The sequence below is a fragment of the Saccopteryx bilineata genome, chromosome X, assembly GCF_036850765.1.
Source record: "Saccopteryx bilineata isolate mSacBil1 chromosome X, mSacBil1_pri_phased_curated, whole genome shotgun sequence".
Classification (NCBI taxonomy): domain Eukaryota; kingdom Metazoa; phylum Chordata; class Mammalia; order Chiroptera; family Emballonuridae; genus Saccopteryx; species Saccopteryx bilineata.
Window position 1 is genome coordinate 89,165,622 of NC_089502.1, and position 16,796 is coordinate 89,182,417.

At 36.3% G+C, this 16,796-nt stretch overlaps 1 protein-coding gene across 3 annotated transcripts in view; it reads right to left on the reverse strand.

Annotated features, from left to right (window-relative positions):
- The window catches only part of GABRA3 (gamma-aminobutyric acid type A receptor subunit alpha3), a 428,833-nt gene that overhangs the window by 221,262 nt on the left and 190,775 nt on the right, over positions 1-16,796 (reverse strand). The gene's annotated exons all lie outside the window — the stretch shown is intronic.

Here is a 16,796-nt window from a genome sequence, read left to right on the forward strand (position 1 = left end):
AAACCTAGCATGACATTTATGCTATTCCATCTAGTGCCTGACATCTAAAATATACAGCAAATCTTTCACAGGCAGTTGTACACAATACATTTTTATAACACACCAGTAAAAAATAACACAAGATTTAAAAGACACCACAATCACCACCAACCTATCCACTGTGAGTTCCCATTAACTTCACTATTGCTGGAATCTTGACCTTTCCAAAGGTAGTACAGAGCAAAGATAGATGCCTGATTCTCAAAATTCTCAAAAATTTCTGTTTTAGAGAGGCCCAAAAATATATCTTTCAGTCCCAAGATATACTTGTGGGCAGTAAACAACACTCAAATTACTCCAATCCTTTCACTAGTTCCACAGAAACACTGATTCCTGTATCATCACCTTCAGCATTTTATTTTCCTTTTAATCTGGCATTTAATATTTAAACTGTAAAGCACCAACACACATTTCGAGTGCCAATTCAAATGGTTGCATTTGTCTATCATTCATTCTAGATGTCTCCCTCCTGCAAGATTTCTCCTGAATCTCTTGTTATCTAACCCAATACTTACTAAGACTGTAATGTAAAAAAGGCATTCAATATAATATCAGAAGATCTTGGTACAAACCTCAAAAGTGCTAACTACAAGCTTTATTATATTTTTTCTTAATTTTCTTAATGAAATTAAATTTTTTCTAATAATCTTATGATCTAATACTTTTATAATTTTTAAATTTAATTTAAAAAATTAACTTTAACATATGACATTAATCAATAAGAGTATATAGTTTCCAGGTAAATATTTCTATAGCATTTGAACTGTTGATAATGTTGTATACTGATCTCACAAAGTCAAATCATTTTCCACCGTCATATATTTGTTCTTCGTTACCCTCTTTCCATTTCTCCCAACCCCTCCCCTACAACCCCATACCCCTCAAAACCAATTCAAACTTAATTTCAATCCATGAGTCTCAGTTTTATAGCCCATCTATGTGTGAAATCATATAGTTCTTAGTTTTCTTTGATTCACTTATTTCACTCAGTATAATGTTCTCAAGGTCAATTGATATTGTCAAAAATGTCACTATGTCATCATTTCTTATGGCCGAGTAGTATTCCTTTGTATATATGTACCACATCTTCTGTATCTAACCCTTTATCAAAAAACACTTTGGTTGTTTCCATGTCTTGGTCACTGTGAATAATGCTGTGATAAACATGGGGATGCATGTATCTTTATGTACCAATGTTTCAAGTTTGTTGGGTAGATACCCAGTAGAGAAATTATTAGGTCAAATAATACTTCCATTCATAATATTTTGAGGAACCACCATATTTTCTTCAAAAATGGCTGTACTAGTTTACATTCCAATGAGCAGTGAATGAGGGTTCCCTTTTCTCCACAGCCTCTCCAACACATATTATTACCTGTCTTGTTGATAATAGCCAATCTAACAGGTGTGAAGTGGTATCTCATTGTAGTTTTGATTTGCATTTCTCCAATAGCTAGTGAAGATGAACATCTTTTCATGTATCTGTTGGTCATTTGCATGTCCTTTTGGGAGAAGTGTCTGCTCAGTTTTTCCCCATTTTTTAATTGGATTTTTTGCATGTTTGTTGCAGAGCTCTCTGTGCTCTTTTTATTTTGGATATAAATGCCTTACCAGAGCTGTTGTTTGCAAAAATTATCTCCCATTTGGTAGGCTTCTTTGTTTTGTTAAGGGTTTCTTTTGCTGTGCAGAAGCTTTTTAGTTTTACATAGTCACATTCAGTTTATTTCTTTTATTTAGACAATTAACTTTAATGGGGTGACATTGGTCAAGGAGAGTACATAAATTTAGAGAAAACATCTCCACATCATTTAGACATTCAATTATGTTGTATACCCATCACCCAAAGTCAAATCATCCTCTGTAACCTTTTACTTGTTTCTCTTTATGCCCCTCCTTCTATTTCTTTCCCCTCCCCCTGGTAACCACTGCTCTCCTATCTATGTCTATGAGTCTCAATTTTGGGTCCCACCTATGTATGGAATCATACAGTTCTTAGTTTTTTCTGATTTACTTATTTCACTTAGTAAAATGTATCAAGGTTCATCCATGTTGTCCTAAATGATCCGATGTCATCATTTTTTATGGCTGAGTAGTATTCCATAGTGTATATGTATCACATCTTCTTTATCCAATTCTCTATTGAAGGGCATTTTGGTTGTTTCCATGTCTTGGCCACCGAAAACAATGCTGTAATGAACATAGGACTGAATGTGTCTTTATGTACCAATGTTTTCAGTACTAAACTCATGGACCTTGGCCCTAGAGAACATTTTATGAATTTGACTCCAAAGGCAAGGGAAGTAAAGGCAAAGATAAACAAATGGCACTACCTCAAACTAAGAAGCTTCTGCCCAGCAAATGAAAGTGACAATGAAGCAAACACACAGCCAACTAAATTAGAGATATTTTCAAAGAACAGCTCAGATAAGGGCTTAATATCCAAAATATACAAAGAACTCACAAAATTCAACAATAAACAAGCAAGCAATCCAATAAAAAATGGGAAAAGGACATGAACAGACACTTCTCCCAAGAAGAAAATTAAATGGCAATAAATATATGAAGAGATTCTCATTTTCACTAGCTATTAGAGAAATGTAAATCAAAACTACAATGAGATACCACCTCACACCTGTTAGATTTATTACCAACAAGACAGGTAATAACAAGTGTTGGATAGGCTGTGGAGAAAAGGTGACCCTCATTTACTGTTGGTGGTAATGTAAAATAGTACAACCATCATGGAAGAAAGTATGGTGGTTCCTCAAGAAATTAAGAATAGAACTACCATATGATCCAGCAAACCTTCTACTGGGTATATACCCCCAAAACTCAAAAACATTAGTTCCATTCATTGCCTTTACTTTCCATGCTTTTTGGGTTAAATTCATAAATTGTTCTCTACAGCCAAGATACATAAGTTTAGTACCTATATTTTCTTCTATGTAATTTAAAGTTTCAGATCTTAATATTTTGGTCTCTGATCTATTTTGAATTAATTTTTGTGCAGGGGAACAAATTGTAGTCAAGATTTATTCTTTTATATGTGGCATTCCAATTTTTCTAGCACTATTTATTGAAGGGTCTTTCTTTTCTCCATTGTGTGCTTTTTGCTCTTTTATCAATGATTATTTGTTCATATGTGGGTGGGGTACAGAGCTCATTCCTAGCAGCTGTGGCTGATGCAATGCTGTGAGAATACTCCAGCTCCTGGAAAGCTCCTGGGCATACCCAGGAAAAAAACTCACTCACTATAAGGAAGTGACTTAGCGGCAACCACACAGCTCCCTGATCTTTTCAGCCATTGACTATGAAGGACACGCTGTAACACCCTATAGGTTGAACCCATGTATATAAACTAGCTTACTTCCTGAATAAAGTGGATCTGCGTCACTGAACCTGGTCCCTGGAGTCGGGTCTTTGCGTCTCCATCTCCTCACGCCTGGCAGGACTTGTTTTATTTCTGGGCTCTCGATTCTGTTCCATTGATCTGTATGTCTGTTTTTCTGCCAATATCATGCTGTTTTAATGATTGTGGCTCTATAGTATAATTTGAAGTCAGATACTGATAATTCAGCTCCATTTTTTTTTTGCAAGATTGCTTTGGCTATTCAGGGTTTTTTATAGTTCTACACAAACCTGGTGATTTTTTTGTTCTATTTCTTTAAAAAATGACATTGGGATTTTTATAGGGATTGCATCAAATTTGTACATTGTTTTGAGTTATAAGGCCATTTTAAATATGTTGATTCCTCCAATCCATGATCATGGAATATTTTTTCATTTCATTGTTTCTTTTTCAATTTCTTTCAATAATTTTTGTAGTCTTTAGTATGTAGATCTTTTGTTAGTTTATTTTTAGGCATTTTATTTTGTTGTTGCAATTGTAAAAGAAATTGTTGGGTTTTTTTAGTTCATTTTCTGAAGTTTCATGGTTGGCATATAGGAAAGCAATAGACATTTACATATTGATTCTGTGACACTACTGTATTGGTTTATTGTTTCAAATAGTTTTACAGGGGAGTCCATGAAGTTTTCTATATACAAGATCATGTCATCTGAAAAAGTGATACCATTACTTCTTCTTTCCCAATATGAATACTTTTTCTTTCTCTTGCCTGATCACTCTGGCTAAAACTTCCAGAACTATGTTGATTCAGAGTGGATAGAGTAATCAGCCTTGTATTGTTCCTAATTTTAGAGGAGAAGCTTTTATTTTTTTAACATTTACTGTATTATGATATTAGCTGATGATTTGTCTCATATGGCTGAGGTACTTTCCTTCCAACCCCATTTTATTGAGTGTTTTAAAGATAAAGGGGTGTTGTATCTTATCAAATGATTTTTTCACATCTATTGATAGGATCACATGATTTTTGTGTTTTGTTTTGTTGATGTGGTGTGTTTATTATGATGACTGATTTCTCTATGTTGATCTATCCTTGTGTTCCTTAAATGAATTCCACTTGATTGTGATGGATTATTTTTTAATATGTAGTTTTATTTGATTTGCTAGCATTTTGCCTAAGATTTTTGCATCTGTATTCATTAGATATTTTGGTCTGTAGTGTCCTTTTTGGTGTGTGTCCTTGCAAGGTTTTGCTATTATAGTGTCTTGGCCTTATAAAATATGTTAGGGAGTATTGCTTCTTGTTCTATTTTTGCAAGACTTTGAGAAGATAGGTACCAAATTTTCTTTGAATTTTTGATAGAATTCATTAGTATAATCATCTGGTCATAGACTTTTATTTTGGGGGAAGTTTTTGGTAGTATTTTCTATTTCCTACTTTTCTACTTCTTCATGACTCATTCTAGAAAGATTGTATAGTTCTAGTAATTTATCCATTTTCTCTAGATTGTTCAATTTGGTGGATTATAATCTCTCATAGTATTGTACTATGATCCTTTGTATATCTATATTTCTGTGGTAATTTTTCCTCTTTCATATCATATTTTGTTTATATGTATGATTTTAAATTTTTATTTATTTTAGTGAGCCTAGAAAAAAGTTTCTGAATTTTATTGATCTTTTCAAAGAACACTACTTTGCTTTTATTATTATTTTTGTTTGTTTTTTGGGGGGGTTGTTTTGTTTTGTCTTTTATTAATTTTAATGTGGTGACATTGATAAATCAGGGTAGATATATTCAGATAAAATATCTCTAGGTTATTTTGACATTTGATTATGCTGAATTCTCATCACTCAAAGTCCAATTGTATTCCATCACCTTCTAACTGGTTTTCTTTGTGCCAATCACCTGCCAAACCCCCTTGCTTTCCTGCCCCCAATCCCATAACCCCCACACTCTTGTCCATGTCTCTGAGTCTCATTTTTATGTCCCACCTATGTATGGAATCATATAGTTCTTAGTTTTTTCTGATTTACTTATTTCGCTCAGTATAATGTTATCAAGGTCCATTCACGTTGTTTTTTGTTTTGTTTTTTATAAATTTTTATTAATGTTAATGGGATGACATTAATAATTCAGGGTACATATATTCAAAGAAAACATGTCTAGGTTATCTTGTCATTAAATTATGTTGCATACCCCTTGCCCAGAGTCAGATTGTCCTCCGTCACCCTCTATCTAGTTTTCTCTGTGCCCCTCCCCCTCCCCCTAACTCTCTCCCTCCCTCCCTCCTGCTTCCTCCCTCCCCCCACCCCTGGTAACCACCACACTCTTGTCCATGTCTCTTAGTCTCGTTTTTATGTTCCACCAATGTATGGAATCATGTAGTTCTTGTTTTTTTCTGATTTACTTATTTCACTCCGTATAATGTTATCAAGATCCCACCATTTTGCTGTAAATGATCTGATGTCATCATTTCTTATGGCTGAGTAGTATTCCATAGTGTATATGTGCCACATCTTCTTTATCCAGTCTTGTAAATGATCTGATGTCATCATTTCTTATGGCTGGGTAGTATTCCATGTACATATATACCAGTATATATGTACCTAAGCTTTTTAATCCACTAGTCCACTGACGGACACTTGGGCTGTTTCCAGATCTTCGCTATTGTGAACAATGCTGCCATAAACGTGGGGGTGCATTTCCTCTTTTCAAACACTGCTATGGTGTTTTGGGGGTATATTCCTAAAAGTGGGATAGCTGGGTCAAAAGGCAGTTCGATTTTTAATTTCTTGAAAACTCTCCATACTGCTTTCCACAGTGGCTGCACCAGTCTTCATTCCTACCAGCAGTGCAGGAGGGTTCCCTTTTCTCGACATCCTCACTAGCACTTATTCTCTGTTCTTTTGTTGATGACCGCCTTTCTGACTGGTGTGAGGTTATATCTCATTGTGGTTTTAATTTGCAATTCTCTAATGATTACTGATGTTAAGGATTTTTTCAAATGCCTATTGGCCATCTGTATGTCCTCTTTGGAGAAGAGTCTATTCATTTCTTTTGCCCATTTTTTGATATGATTCTTTGTCTTCCTGGTGTTGAGATTTACAAGTTCTTTATAAATTTTGGTTATTAACCCCTTATCAGATGTATTGTCAAATATATTCTCCCATTGTGTAGTTTGTCTTTTTATTCTGTTCTTATTGTCTTTAGCTGTGCAGAAGCTTTTTAGTTTTATATAGTCCCATTTGTTTATCATGTCTTTTATTTCAATTGCCAGTGGAGATAAATGGGCAAATATATTGCTGCGAGAGATATCAGAGAGCTTACTGCCTATGTTTTCTTCTAAGATGCTTATGGTTTCACGGCTTCCATTTAAGTCTTTTATCCATTTTGAGTTTATTTTTGTGACTGGTGTAAGTTGGTGGTCTAGTTTCATTTTTGTGCAGGTAGCTATCCAATTTTCCCAACACCATTTGTTGAAGAGGCTGTCTTTATTCCATTGTATGCTCTTACCTACTTTGTAAATATCAGTTGTCCATAGAGCTGTGGGTTTCTTTCTGGGTTCTCTGTCCTGTTCCATTGATCTATATGCCTGTTCTTATGGCAGTACCAAGCTGTTTTGAGTAAAATGGCCTTATAGTATAACTTGATATCCAAAAGTGTGATACCTCCCACTTTATTCTTTCTTTTCAAGATTGCTGAGGCTATTCGCGTTCTCTTTTGGTTCCATATAAAGTTTTGGAATATGTGTTCTATATCTTTGAAGTAAGTCATTGGTATTTTAATCAGTATTGCATTGATTTTATACATTGCTTTGGGTAATATAGACATTTTAATGATGTTTATTCTTCCTAACCATGAGCACAGTATATGCTTCCACTTGTTTATATCTTCCCTGATTTCTTTTGTCAATGTTTTATTATTTTCAGAGTACAAGTCTTTAATCTCCCTGGTTAAATTTATTCTTAGGTACTTTATTTTTTTTGGTTGCAACAGTAAAGGGGATTGCTTCTTTAACTTCTCTTTCTGACAGTTCCTTGTTGGTGTATAAAAATGCCTCTGATTTCTGAGTATTAATTTTATATCCTGCCACCTTGCTGAATTCATTTATCAGGTCTAGTAGTTTTTTGACTGAGACCTTAGGGTTTTCTATATACAATATCATATCATCTGCAAATAATGATAGCTTTACTTCTTCTTTTCAAATTTGAATGCATTTTATTTCTTTTTCTTGTCTGATTGCTGTGGCTAGGACTTCCAGAACTATATTGAATAAGAGTGGTGAAAGTGGGCACCCCTGCCTTGTTCCTGATTTAAGGGGATTGCTTTTAATTTTTGCCTACTGAGTATGCTGTTGGCTGTGGGTTTGTCATAGATGGCTTTTATCATGTTGAGATATGTACCCTGTATTCCCATTTGGCTGAGAGTTTTGATCATGAATGAGTACTGGATTTTATCAAATGCTTTTTCTGCATCTATTGAAAATATCATGTGGTTTTTCTCCTTCCTTTTGTTTATGTGATGAATCACATTGATTTGCAAATATTGTACCAGTCTTGCCTCCCAAGAATAAATCCCATTTGATCGTGGTGTATGACTTTTTTTTAATATATTGCTGGATCTGGTTTCCTAATATTTTGTTGAGGATTTCAGCACCAAAATTAATCAGGGATATTGGCCTATAATTTTTTTTCTTTGTGTTGTCTTTGCCTGGTTTTGGAATCAGAATTATGCTCGCCTCATAAAAAGAGCTTGGAAGTGTTCCTTCCTCTTGAATTTTTGAAATAGGTTGAGAAGGATAAGAGTTAGTTCTTCTTTGAATATTTGGTAGAATTCACTTGTGAAGCCATCTGGCCCTGGGCTTTTCTTTGTAGAGAGTTTTTTGATAAATGTTTCAATCTCATTTGTTGTAATTGGTCTGTTTAGGTTTTCTGATTCTTCCAGATTAATTTTTGGAAGATTGTATGTTTCAAGGAATTTGTCCATTTTATATAGGTTGTCTAGTTTTTTGGTGTACATAGTACTTCATAGTATTTTCTTACAATATTTTGTATTTCTGTTGTGTCAGTTGTTATTTCTCAACTCCCATTTCTAATTTTATTTATTTGAGTCCTCTCTCCTTTTTTCTTGGTGAGTCTGGTTAAAGGTTCATCGATCTTGTTTACCTTTTCAAAGAACTAGGTCCTGGTTTCATTGATCCTCTGTATTGTTTCTTTAGCCTCTATATCATTTATTTCTGCTCTGATCTTTATTACTTCCTTCTTTCTACTAGCTCTGGGTTTTACTTGCTGTTCTTTTTCTAGTTCTTTTAGATGCAGGGTCAAGTTGTTTATTTGAGCTTTTTCAGCTTCTTAAAGTGTGCCTGTAGTGCTATGAACTTCCCTCTCAGGACTGCTTTGGTTGTGTCCCATAAATTTTGAGTTGATATATACTCCTTATCATTCGTTTCTAGAAATTTTTAAATTTCTTCTTTGATCTCATTGTTAACCCATTTGTTATTTAATAACATGCTATTTAGTTTCCAAGTGTTTGAGTATTTTTCAGTTTTTCTGTTGTAGTTGATTTCTAGTTTAATGATGTTGTGATCAGAGAAAGAGCTTGATATGATTTCAATCTTCTTAAATTTTTTGAGACAGTTTTATGCCCTCACATGTGGTCTATCCTAGAGAATATACCACAAGCACTTGAAAAAAATGTATATTCTGCTGCTTTATGGTGAAAGATTCTGAAGGTATCTATTAAATCGAGTTGATCTAGTATGTCCTTTAAGACTGCTGTTTCTTTTTTAATTTTTTTTCTTGAGGATGTATCTAGTGATGTTAGTGGGGTATTGAAATCCCCTACTATCATAGTATTGCTGTTGATCTTGCCCTTTATATCCATCAAAGTCTGCTTTATATATTTAGTGCTCTCATATTAGGTGCATAGATATTTATAATGGTTATATCCTCTTGTTGGATTGCTCCCTTTATCAATATGTAGTGACCTTCTTCTTCTCTTACTATAGTCTTTATTTTAAAGTACATTTTTTTTCTGATATAAGTATTGATCCCTCAGGGGTTTTTTCTTATTTCCATTTACATGAAATATTTTTTCCATCCTTTTATCTTCAGTCTATGTGCATTTTTTTTTTGTTTTAAGGTATGTCTCTTGTAGATAGCATATGTATGAGTCCTGTTTTCTTATCCACACAGCTACCCTATGTCATTTGATCAGATCATTTAACCTATTTATTTTTAAAGTTATTATTGCTATGTAATTGTTTATTGTCATTTTATTCTTTAAAACTCTATTTCTCTTTTGCTATATTTTTTTTCTCCTTTGATCTGTTTACAACATGCCCCTTAGCATTTCTTGCAGCCTTGGTTTGGTTGTAGTGAATTCCTTGAGGGTTTTTTTTCTTTCTTTTTTTTTTTTTTTTTTTGGTCTGGAAAGCTTTTTATTTCTCCTTCAATTTTAAATGATAGCCTTGCTGGATAAAGTAGTCTTGGTTGTAGGCTCTTGTTCTGCACTACTTTGAATATTTCCTGCCATTCCCTTGTGGGATGGCTGCAAGTCTTGGCTGCACAGGCCAGGCTGGACTGTATGCCCATGCTCAGTAGCGGGACTCTGTCTGGTCTGGGCTTTTGCCTCCACCCCTGCAGGAGGGGCTGGCTCCCAAGACAGGCCACAAGCTTGGGTTCCGTGGGTGGGGCAGGGTTGTGCTCCTGTGCCCTTGCTGAAGGGCGGGTCTCTGCCACTCTGGGGCTCCTGCCCTTCCCCCTCAGGCTGGATTGCAGGTGGCCTGCAGCTGGGCTTGACCACTTTTGCACGTCCCCTCCTCCCTCGCTGGGCAAGACTGAGCTCACACTTGGGCCTCACTTCTGGCCAGCTGGTTTCCACCCTTGTCGACAGAACCACATTTCCATGTCCTGCTGCTGCCCGCACTTGAGCGAGCCCTCAGCCGTGTGGGTGGGGGCACTGCAGCTCAGACCCTAAGACTCACTACTGTAGTCCCAAAAGCTCCCTCCTTCTAAGCAACTCTGCTCTGAGTGCCGTGGGAGAGCTTGTTTGGCTGGTGTCCTGCTTCCCTTTGCTGGTATTGCTGTTTCCAGGGGAAATATTCACCTCAGATTTGAGGAGTGACTTGTCCCAGAGGTTAGGGTGGCTGTCTCCCAAAATGTTTCTCCCTGTGCCTCCTAGATTACACTCTCTTCCTGCTATTCTGGTCCTCTGCTCTCTCCCCATGCCCCGGAGCCACAGGTGAGTGGTTGTGAGAGAGGTTTTCTCGCAGTCCCTTTAAGAAGAATCCTGGGTCTGAGAAATCAATCTCTTTCTCACAAACAGTATCCTGTCTTGTTTCCAGCTAAATACTGTCCATACGCCTCTTCTAGGCTCTGGGGCTGCAGGCTGGAGCTTTGTTCCTGGGACTCATGACCCTCCCCTCTCTGCTACACTCACTTTCCACCATGCGATTCTCTCCTGGTCGCTGTTTGCTCCGGGGAGCTGGGCAGCCCTCTCCTCATTTCCGGTTTTCCTACCAGTCTCATTGTGTCTTCTTCAGTGTTCCTTGGTTGAAGAGTCTTCTTAGTTTAGTCCAAAGTTGGTTTTTCCAGATGGTGGTTCTTAAAATTATTTTGTAATCCACTTTGGTTCTGGGAGGTGGAAGTTGGTACTTCCACCTACTCCATCGCCATCTTTTCCCTTTGTGCTTATTAATTTTTTTTAGGTGATCGGAGGGGAGATAGTGAGGGGACTCTTGGTTTTGTCCCAACTGGGATCCACTCCCAACCACATCTCCAGCCAATACTCAAGTACTAAGCTATTTTTAGCCCTGAAGCTGATACACTCCAGCAAAGCTATCCTCAGCATGTGGAGCAACACTCAAACCAATTAAGCCACTGGCTATACTAAGGGAAGAAGGAGGAAAGGGGTGGAATGTGGGACGGTGAAGCAGATAGTCACTTTTACTATTTGTCTTGCCCAGGAATAGAACCTGGGGGGCCACACAACAGTGCAATTTTCTATCCATTGAATCTCTAGCCAGTACCATATTAAATTTTTTATACATTTTTTGTTCTCTATTTTATTTATTTGTGCTCTTATTTTTACTATTTTTTTTCTTCTGAGTTTGGCTTGCATTTGTTCTTTTATTTCTAGTTGTTTCAGATGTGATGTTAGGTTGTTTACTGGGAATTTTTCTTTTTTTCATGATACAAGATTGTAATGATATAAACTATCTTCTTATTACTGCTTTTGTTGCATCCTGGAAATTTTTGTATGTCATGTCATTCTCATTTGTCTATATATATTTTTGATCTCTGCTTTTATTTCTTCTTTGACTCATTTTTTTAGATGTTATTTAATTTTTACATTTATGTGGATTTCTTTACTTTTTTTTCTTTTTTCTTTTTGCATTTGAATTCTAATTTCAAAGCGTATGGTCAGAGAAAATGCTTGATATAATTTCAGTCTTCTTGAATTTGTTAAGGTTAGTTTTGTGGCCCAACATATGGTCTATCTTTGAGAATGTTCCATGCATACTGAAAAAAAATGTATATCTGATACATTTTATAGAGTGAAAATTTCTAGAGTGAAATGTCCTGCAAATATTTATTTTGTCCATTTCATTTAGTGTGTCATTTAAGGCTTATATTTCTTTATTGATTTTCTGTTTGAATGACTATGTAAAGCCATCAATGTTGTGTTGAGTTCTCCAAGTATGATTATGTTTTTGTCTGTTTCTGTTTTAAAGTCAATAAGTAGATGTTTTAAATACATTGCTCACAAAAATTAGGGTATATTTCCAAATGGATATGAAGTGATAAAAAAAGAAGCATTTGTTTTTTTTATTAAATACAAATATCAGAAGAAAAAAACAATTCAAAGAAAGTTGTTTGATTGTGCAAATGAGATGCAAAACCAACTTTTATTTCATTGGTGAAAATGCACCATGTAAATGGCTGAAATTACTAGAGTATCTACACATTCCCTGATCTGTACATCCTGCCATTTCCCAGCCCTTGCAATGCTCTTGCAATATGATTTGTCCGAATGCAAAGTCTGGAGTGCCATAGGACATCTTGAAGCTGGCCAAAGCAGACAACAGTGGCTACAGTACTTGGAGCATCCCAAAGCATGATTAGCAAACTGTCAAATTACTTTTAAGAAACTGCCACAGTATGAAGAATACAAGGGCAGGGTCACCCATCTGCTACAACAGCAAGAGATGACTGCAACCTGACCTTATTGGCAAGAAGGAACAGGCACAGCAATGCAACAGAGCTGTCAAGACAGTTTCTTGCTACACTAGATGACAGATATGCACCCAGACCATACAAAATCGGCCCCATTGTGTTAGATTGCATACCTGGCAACCAATGGTATGCATGCTGTTACCTGCTGACCACCATAGAACCCATAGAAGTTGAGCTAATGAGCATCGTCATTGGACCCGTGAAGAATGATCAACTGTTCTCTTCTTTGATAAATTAAGGTTTAATCTGCAGCCTGACAATCATTCGGTCCTGATCTGGTGTGAGTGAGGAACACAGGAGAATACACATTTCATGTGAGAAAGGGACTCCTTCAGTGGTGGTAGAATCATGGTGTGGGTTGGCATCAGCATTGGTGGTCGTATTGACCTCCACATCATCAGAAACATATCACTGACAACTGTCAAATATTGAGATGAGGTCCTGCAGCCTATAGTGGTACCCTACGCTGGAGCAGTTGGAAACAACTTTCTTTTCATGGATGATAATGCAAGGCCCCACAGTGCACATCTCATCAACAACATGCTTCAGGAGGCAGGAATCGAACACATGGACTGGCCTTCATGTTCTCCAGACCTGAATCCCATTGAACACGCTTTGGCTGCACTGGGAAGACATCTGGCAAACCATAATGCCTTCCACGATACTTCTTGAGCTGGAAGTGGCCCTGGAGTAAGAGTGTCAGAGGATCCCACAAGAACTGCTGGACAATTTGATACTGTCCATGCCCCATTACTGTCAGTGTTTTGGTAGTCTTGGGTGACCATAGACCCTACTGAACAGTCAATGTGTAGCACTCTCATCCAGTCTGACATGCTTCTGTTCACCCCTACCAATATATCACCTGCTATTCAATCATGATGACTGAGTTTGCATCTCACTTGCATAATTGAACAACTTTCTTTGATTGTCATTTGCTTTTCTGGTGTTCTTGTTTAATTAAAAAAATCAGATGATTTTTTATCACTTCATATTCATTTTGAAATATCCCCTAATTTTGGTGAGCAGTATATTTTGGTGCTCCCTGATTTGGTACATATATATTAAAAAGCATTATGTCTTCTTGATATAGTGTCCACTTTACCACCATGGAATTTTTGACTCTTGTTAACTTTGTTGTCTTGAAATCATTATTGTTAGATAGTAGTATGGCTACAGCTGTTTTTTTAAGGGTATTGTTTGCTTAGAGAATCATTTTATAATGTTTCACTTTGAGTCTACTTTTGTTTCTGGAGCTTAGATGTCTCTCTTGAAGATAGCCTATGGTTGGGTTTTGCTTTTTGATTCAACATATTTTGAGTACACTAACCCATGCCTTATGTGTTACAAATTTTTCCACTCTTGTTGGTGAGAATACAAATTATCCTTAACCCTGTTTGCCATGGTTTTGTCTTCATCCTTGGCTTGTTTCTTCATATGTATGATCTGAACAGCACTTACATAAAACTTGAAAAAAATGCTCTGCAGATTTATAAATCTTTCTCTCTCCTTCCTTCTTTCTCTCTCTCTCCTTTTCTCTCTCTCTGCCCCTATATGTCACCACCCCATTTCCCTCTCCAGCTATCATAACTCCATGCAGCTCTTCCTTCTACTGTATCCTAAAATTTTTGTTCACTTTGGCCTCCCCAATTTCATAACTCTTTCTCATCAACAGATGGAGCCCACCAGACACTGTTTGGATTATCCCTACCTGTACTTCAGACTGAAATTCTCTCTAGGCTATAAGCTGTTAAATGGTTCACCAGGTCTGTTTCTATTTTTCAAGGATCACTCTTTTGTGCTGTTATTGTTCAACTTCTGCAAACTTCTATAGAATATATCTGTTCATTTCTTAGTTTCTTTTTAAGATAAAAAGCTGAATCTGGACTTTATTATACCATGTTAGTCCAAAGCAAAGTGTGCTACTCATATTTTTCAGTGGTATCATAATAGATGTCTATAAGGAATTAGTTCCCACTACCTTTCTTTACATTTTTGTTCCAACCACAACTCCAAAGGAAGAGAATAAATTAAAATAGCACCATCCTTCCTCATATAATCTCTATTTTGGAAAATAGTACTACTCTATCATTTGAGGTGTGAAACTAGAAATTGTCCTTTTTTTCTCACCTTTCCATAATCCCACAATTAATCAGTCACCAAATTTTTTATGTTCTTCCAGTCATCATCTTCATCTTGTATAACTGCAATTGATTTGTGATTAGTTGTCTCTTTCTCCAATACTTCCCTTCTCTGATCTATTATTCATATCAAAATATCATGTAGTTTTCATTTTCAAAAAAATAGATTAAAAAAACCTGAAAAAGTACTTTCAACTTTACTTATTAAATGGATTTATAGTAGTATGGGTATATTAATTTTAATACTATTTATATATATTTTAGAATTGAGAAAATAAGTAAATCATTAAAGTATATTCTGTTGGAATGTTGTTAAGGGTGCAGAGGAAAGGGAATCCTCTCACACAAGGTGGTGGTAATGCAGACTCTGTGAAAAAACAGTATGGCATTTTTGTTTCCTCAAAAATTTAAAAATGGAACTACCTTATGACCCAGCTATCCCACTTTTAGGAATATATCCAAAGAATCTCAAAATATTAATTCAAAAGAAGATATGTACCTCCATGTTTATTGCAGCATTATTTTCAATAGATAAGATCTGGAAACAGCCCAAGTGTCAGTCAGTGGAGAGTGGATTAAAAAACTATGGTAGCCCAACCAGGCGATGACACAGTGGGTAGAGCATCTGACTGAGACACGGAAGAACCAGGTTCAAAGTGCCGAGGTTGCCGGCTTGAGTGGGCTCACCAGCTCGAATGCAGGGTCACTGGCTTGAGCGTGGCATTATAGACATGACCCCATGGTTGCTGGCTTGAGCCCAAAGGTCACTGGCTTATCAAAGGTGTCACTCACTTTGCTATAGCCCCCCAGTCAAGGCACATATGAGAATGCAATCAATGAACAATGAAGGTTCTGCAATGAAGAATTGATGCTTCTCATCTCTCTCCTTTCCTGTCTGTCCCTATCTGTCCCCCCCCTCTCTCTGTAAAAAAACCCCCAACAACAAACAAACAAACAAACAAAAAACCTATGGTACATTTATATAATGGAATACTACATGGCCATGAAAAAGAAGAAAATCTTAAATTTTGTGATGGCATAGATAGACATGGAGATTACTATGCTAAGTGAAAAATGCCAGGCAGAGAAACACAATTATCATATGAGCTCACTTATATGTGGACTCTAATGAACACAAAAAACTAAGGCACAAAATAGAAACAGAACCAGGGTCATAAGGAATAGATGGACAGCTGTCAGAGGAAAGGTGGATGAGGGGACAGAATCAAAGAAGGTGAAGGGATTAACCAAATTATAATATATACATAACACATAGATACACATAACAGGGTAGCAAGACCCAGAGGGAAAGAGAGGATGAAGGCAGGGGGAGAAGAAGCAAAGGGGGTGAAATGGGAATGGAAAGAGGCTTTGCATGAAGCATGGGGGGCATAATGCATGGGATTGAAGGTGTTATATTGAATAGCACAGTTGAATCTATGTCAATACAATTAACTAAAAATTACAAAAATAAAGAATATTCTATTTGACTGAAATTAGTTATTACTATAAACTTTACATATGCATACACACTTTACATGTGTGTGTGTATGCATGTGCATATATACATTTATGTAGAACTTTTTATTTTTTCAATTCTGCCCACTGAAAGGTCCTAGATGCAATGGCAATCTACTAGCATTAAAAATATCTAGCACTCAAAAGTTGGATTTTAAATATAATTTCCCACACACAAAAAAAGAGATACCAGTTCTTCTCGGAAAAAATTACTGGTCCAAAGATTGAATAAGGGAGAGGACAAGATAAGTGTGGAATAGAATGTTATGCCATAAAGCAAAAAAAAAAGTGTTTTAAAAAATGAAAAGAACAGCGGGATTCCAAGATGGTTGCAAAGTAGATGGAAGCTACCATCATTTCCGCCCATCTCCAATCGAGATTTATAGCTAACTTATAGAGCAATCAGCCTGAATAACCAACTGAAGGCTAGCTGAACTGAAGTACTATAACCAAGGATTTAAAGAAAAGCCACATGGAGACTGGTAAGAAGAGTGGAGATATGGACTCCCACA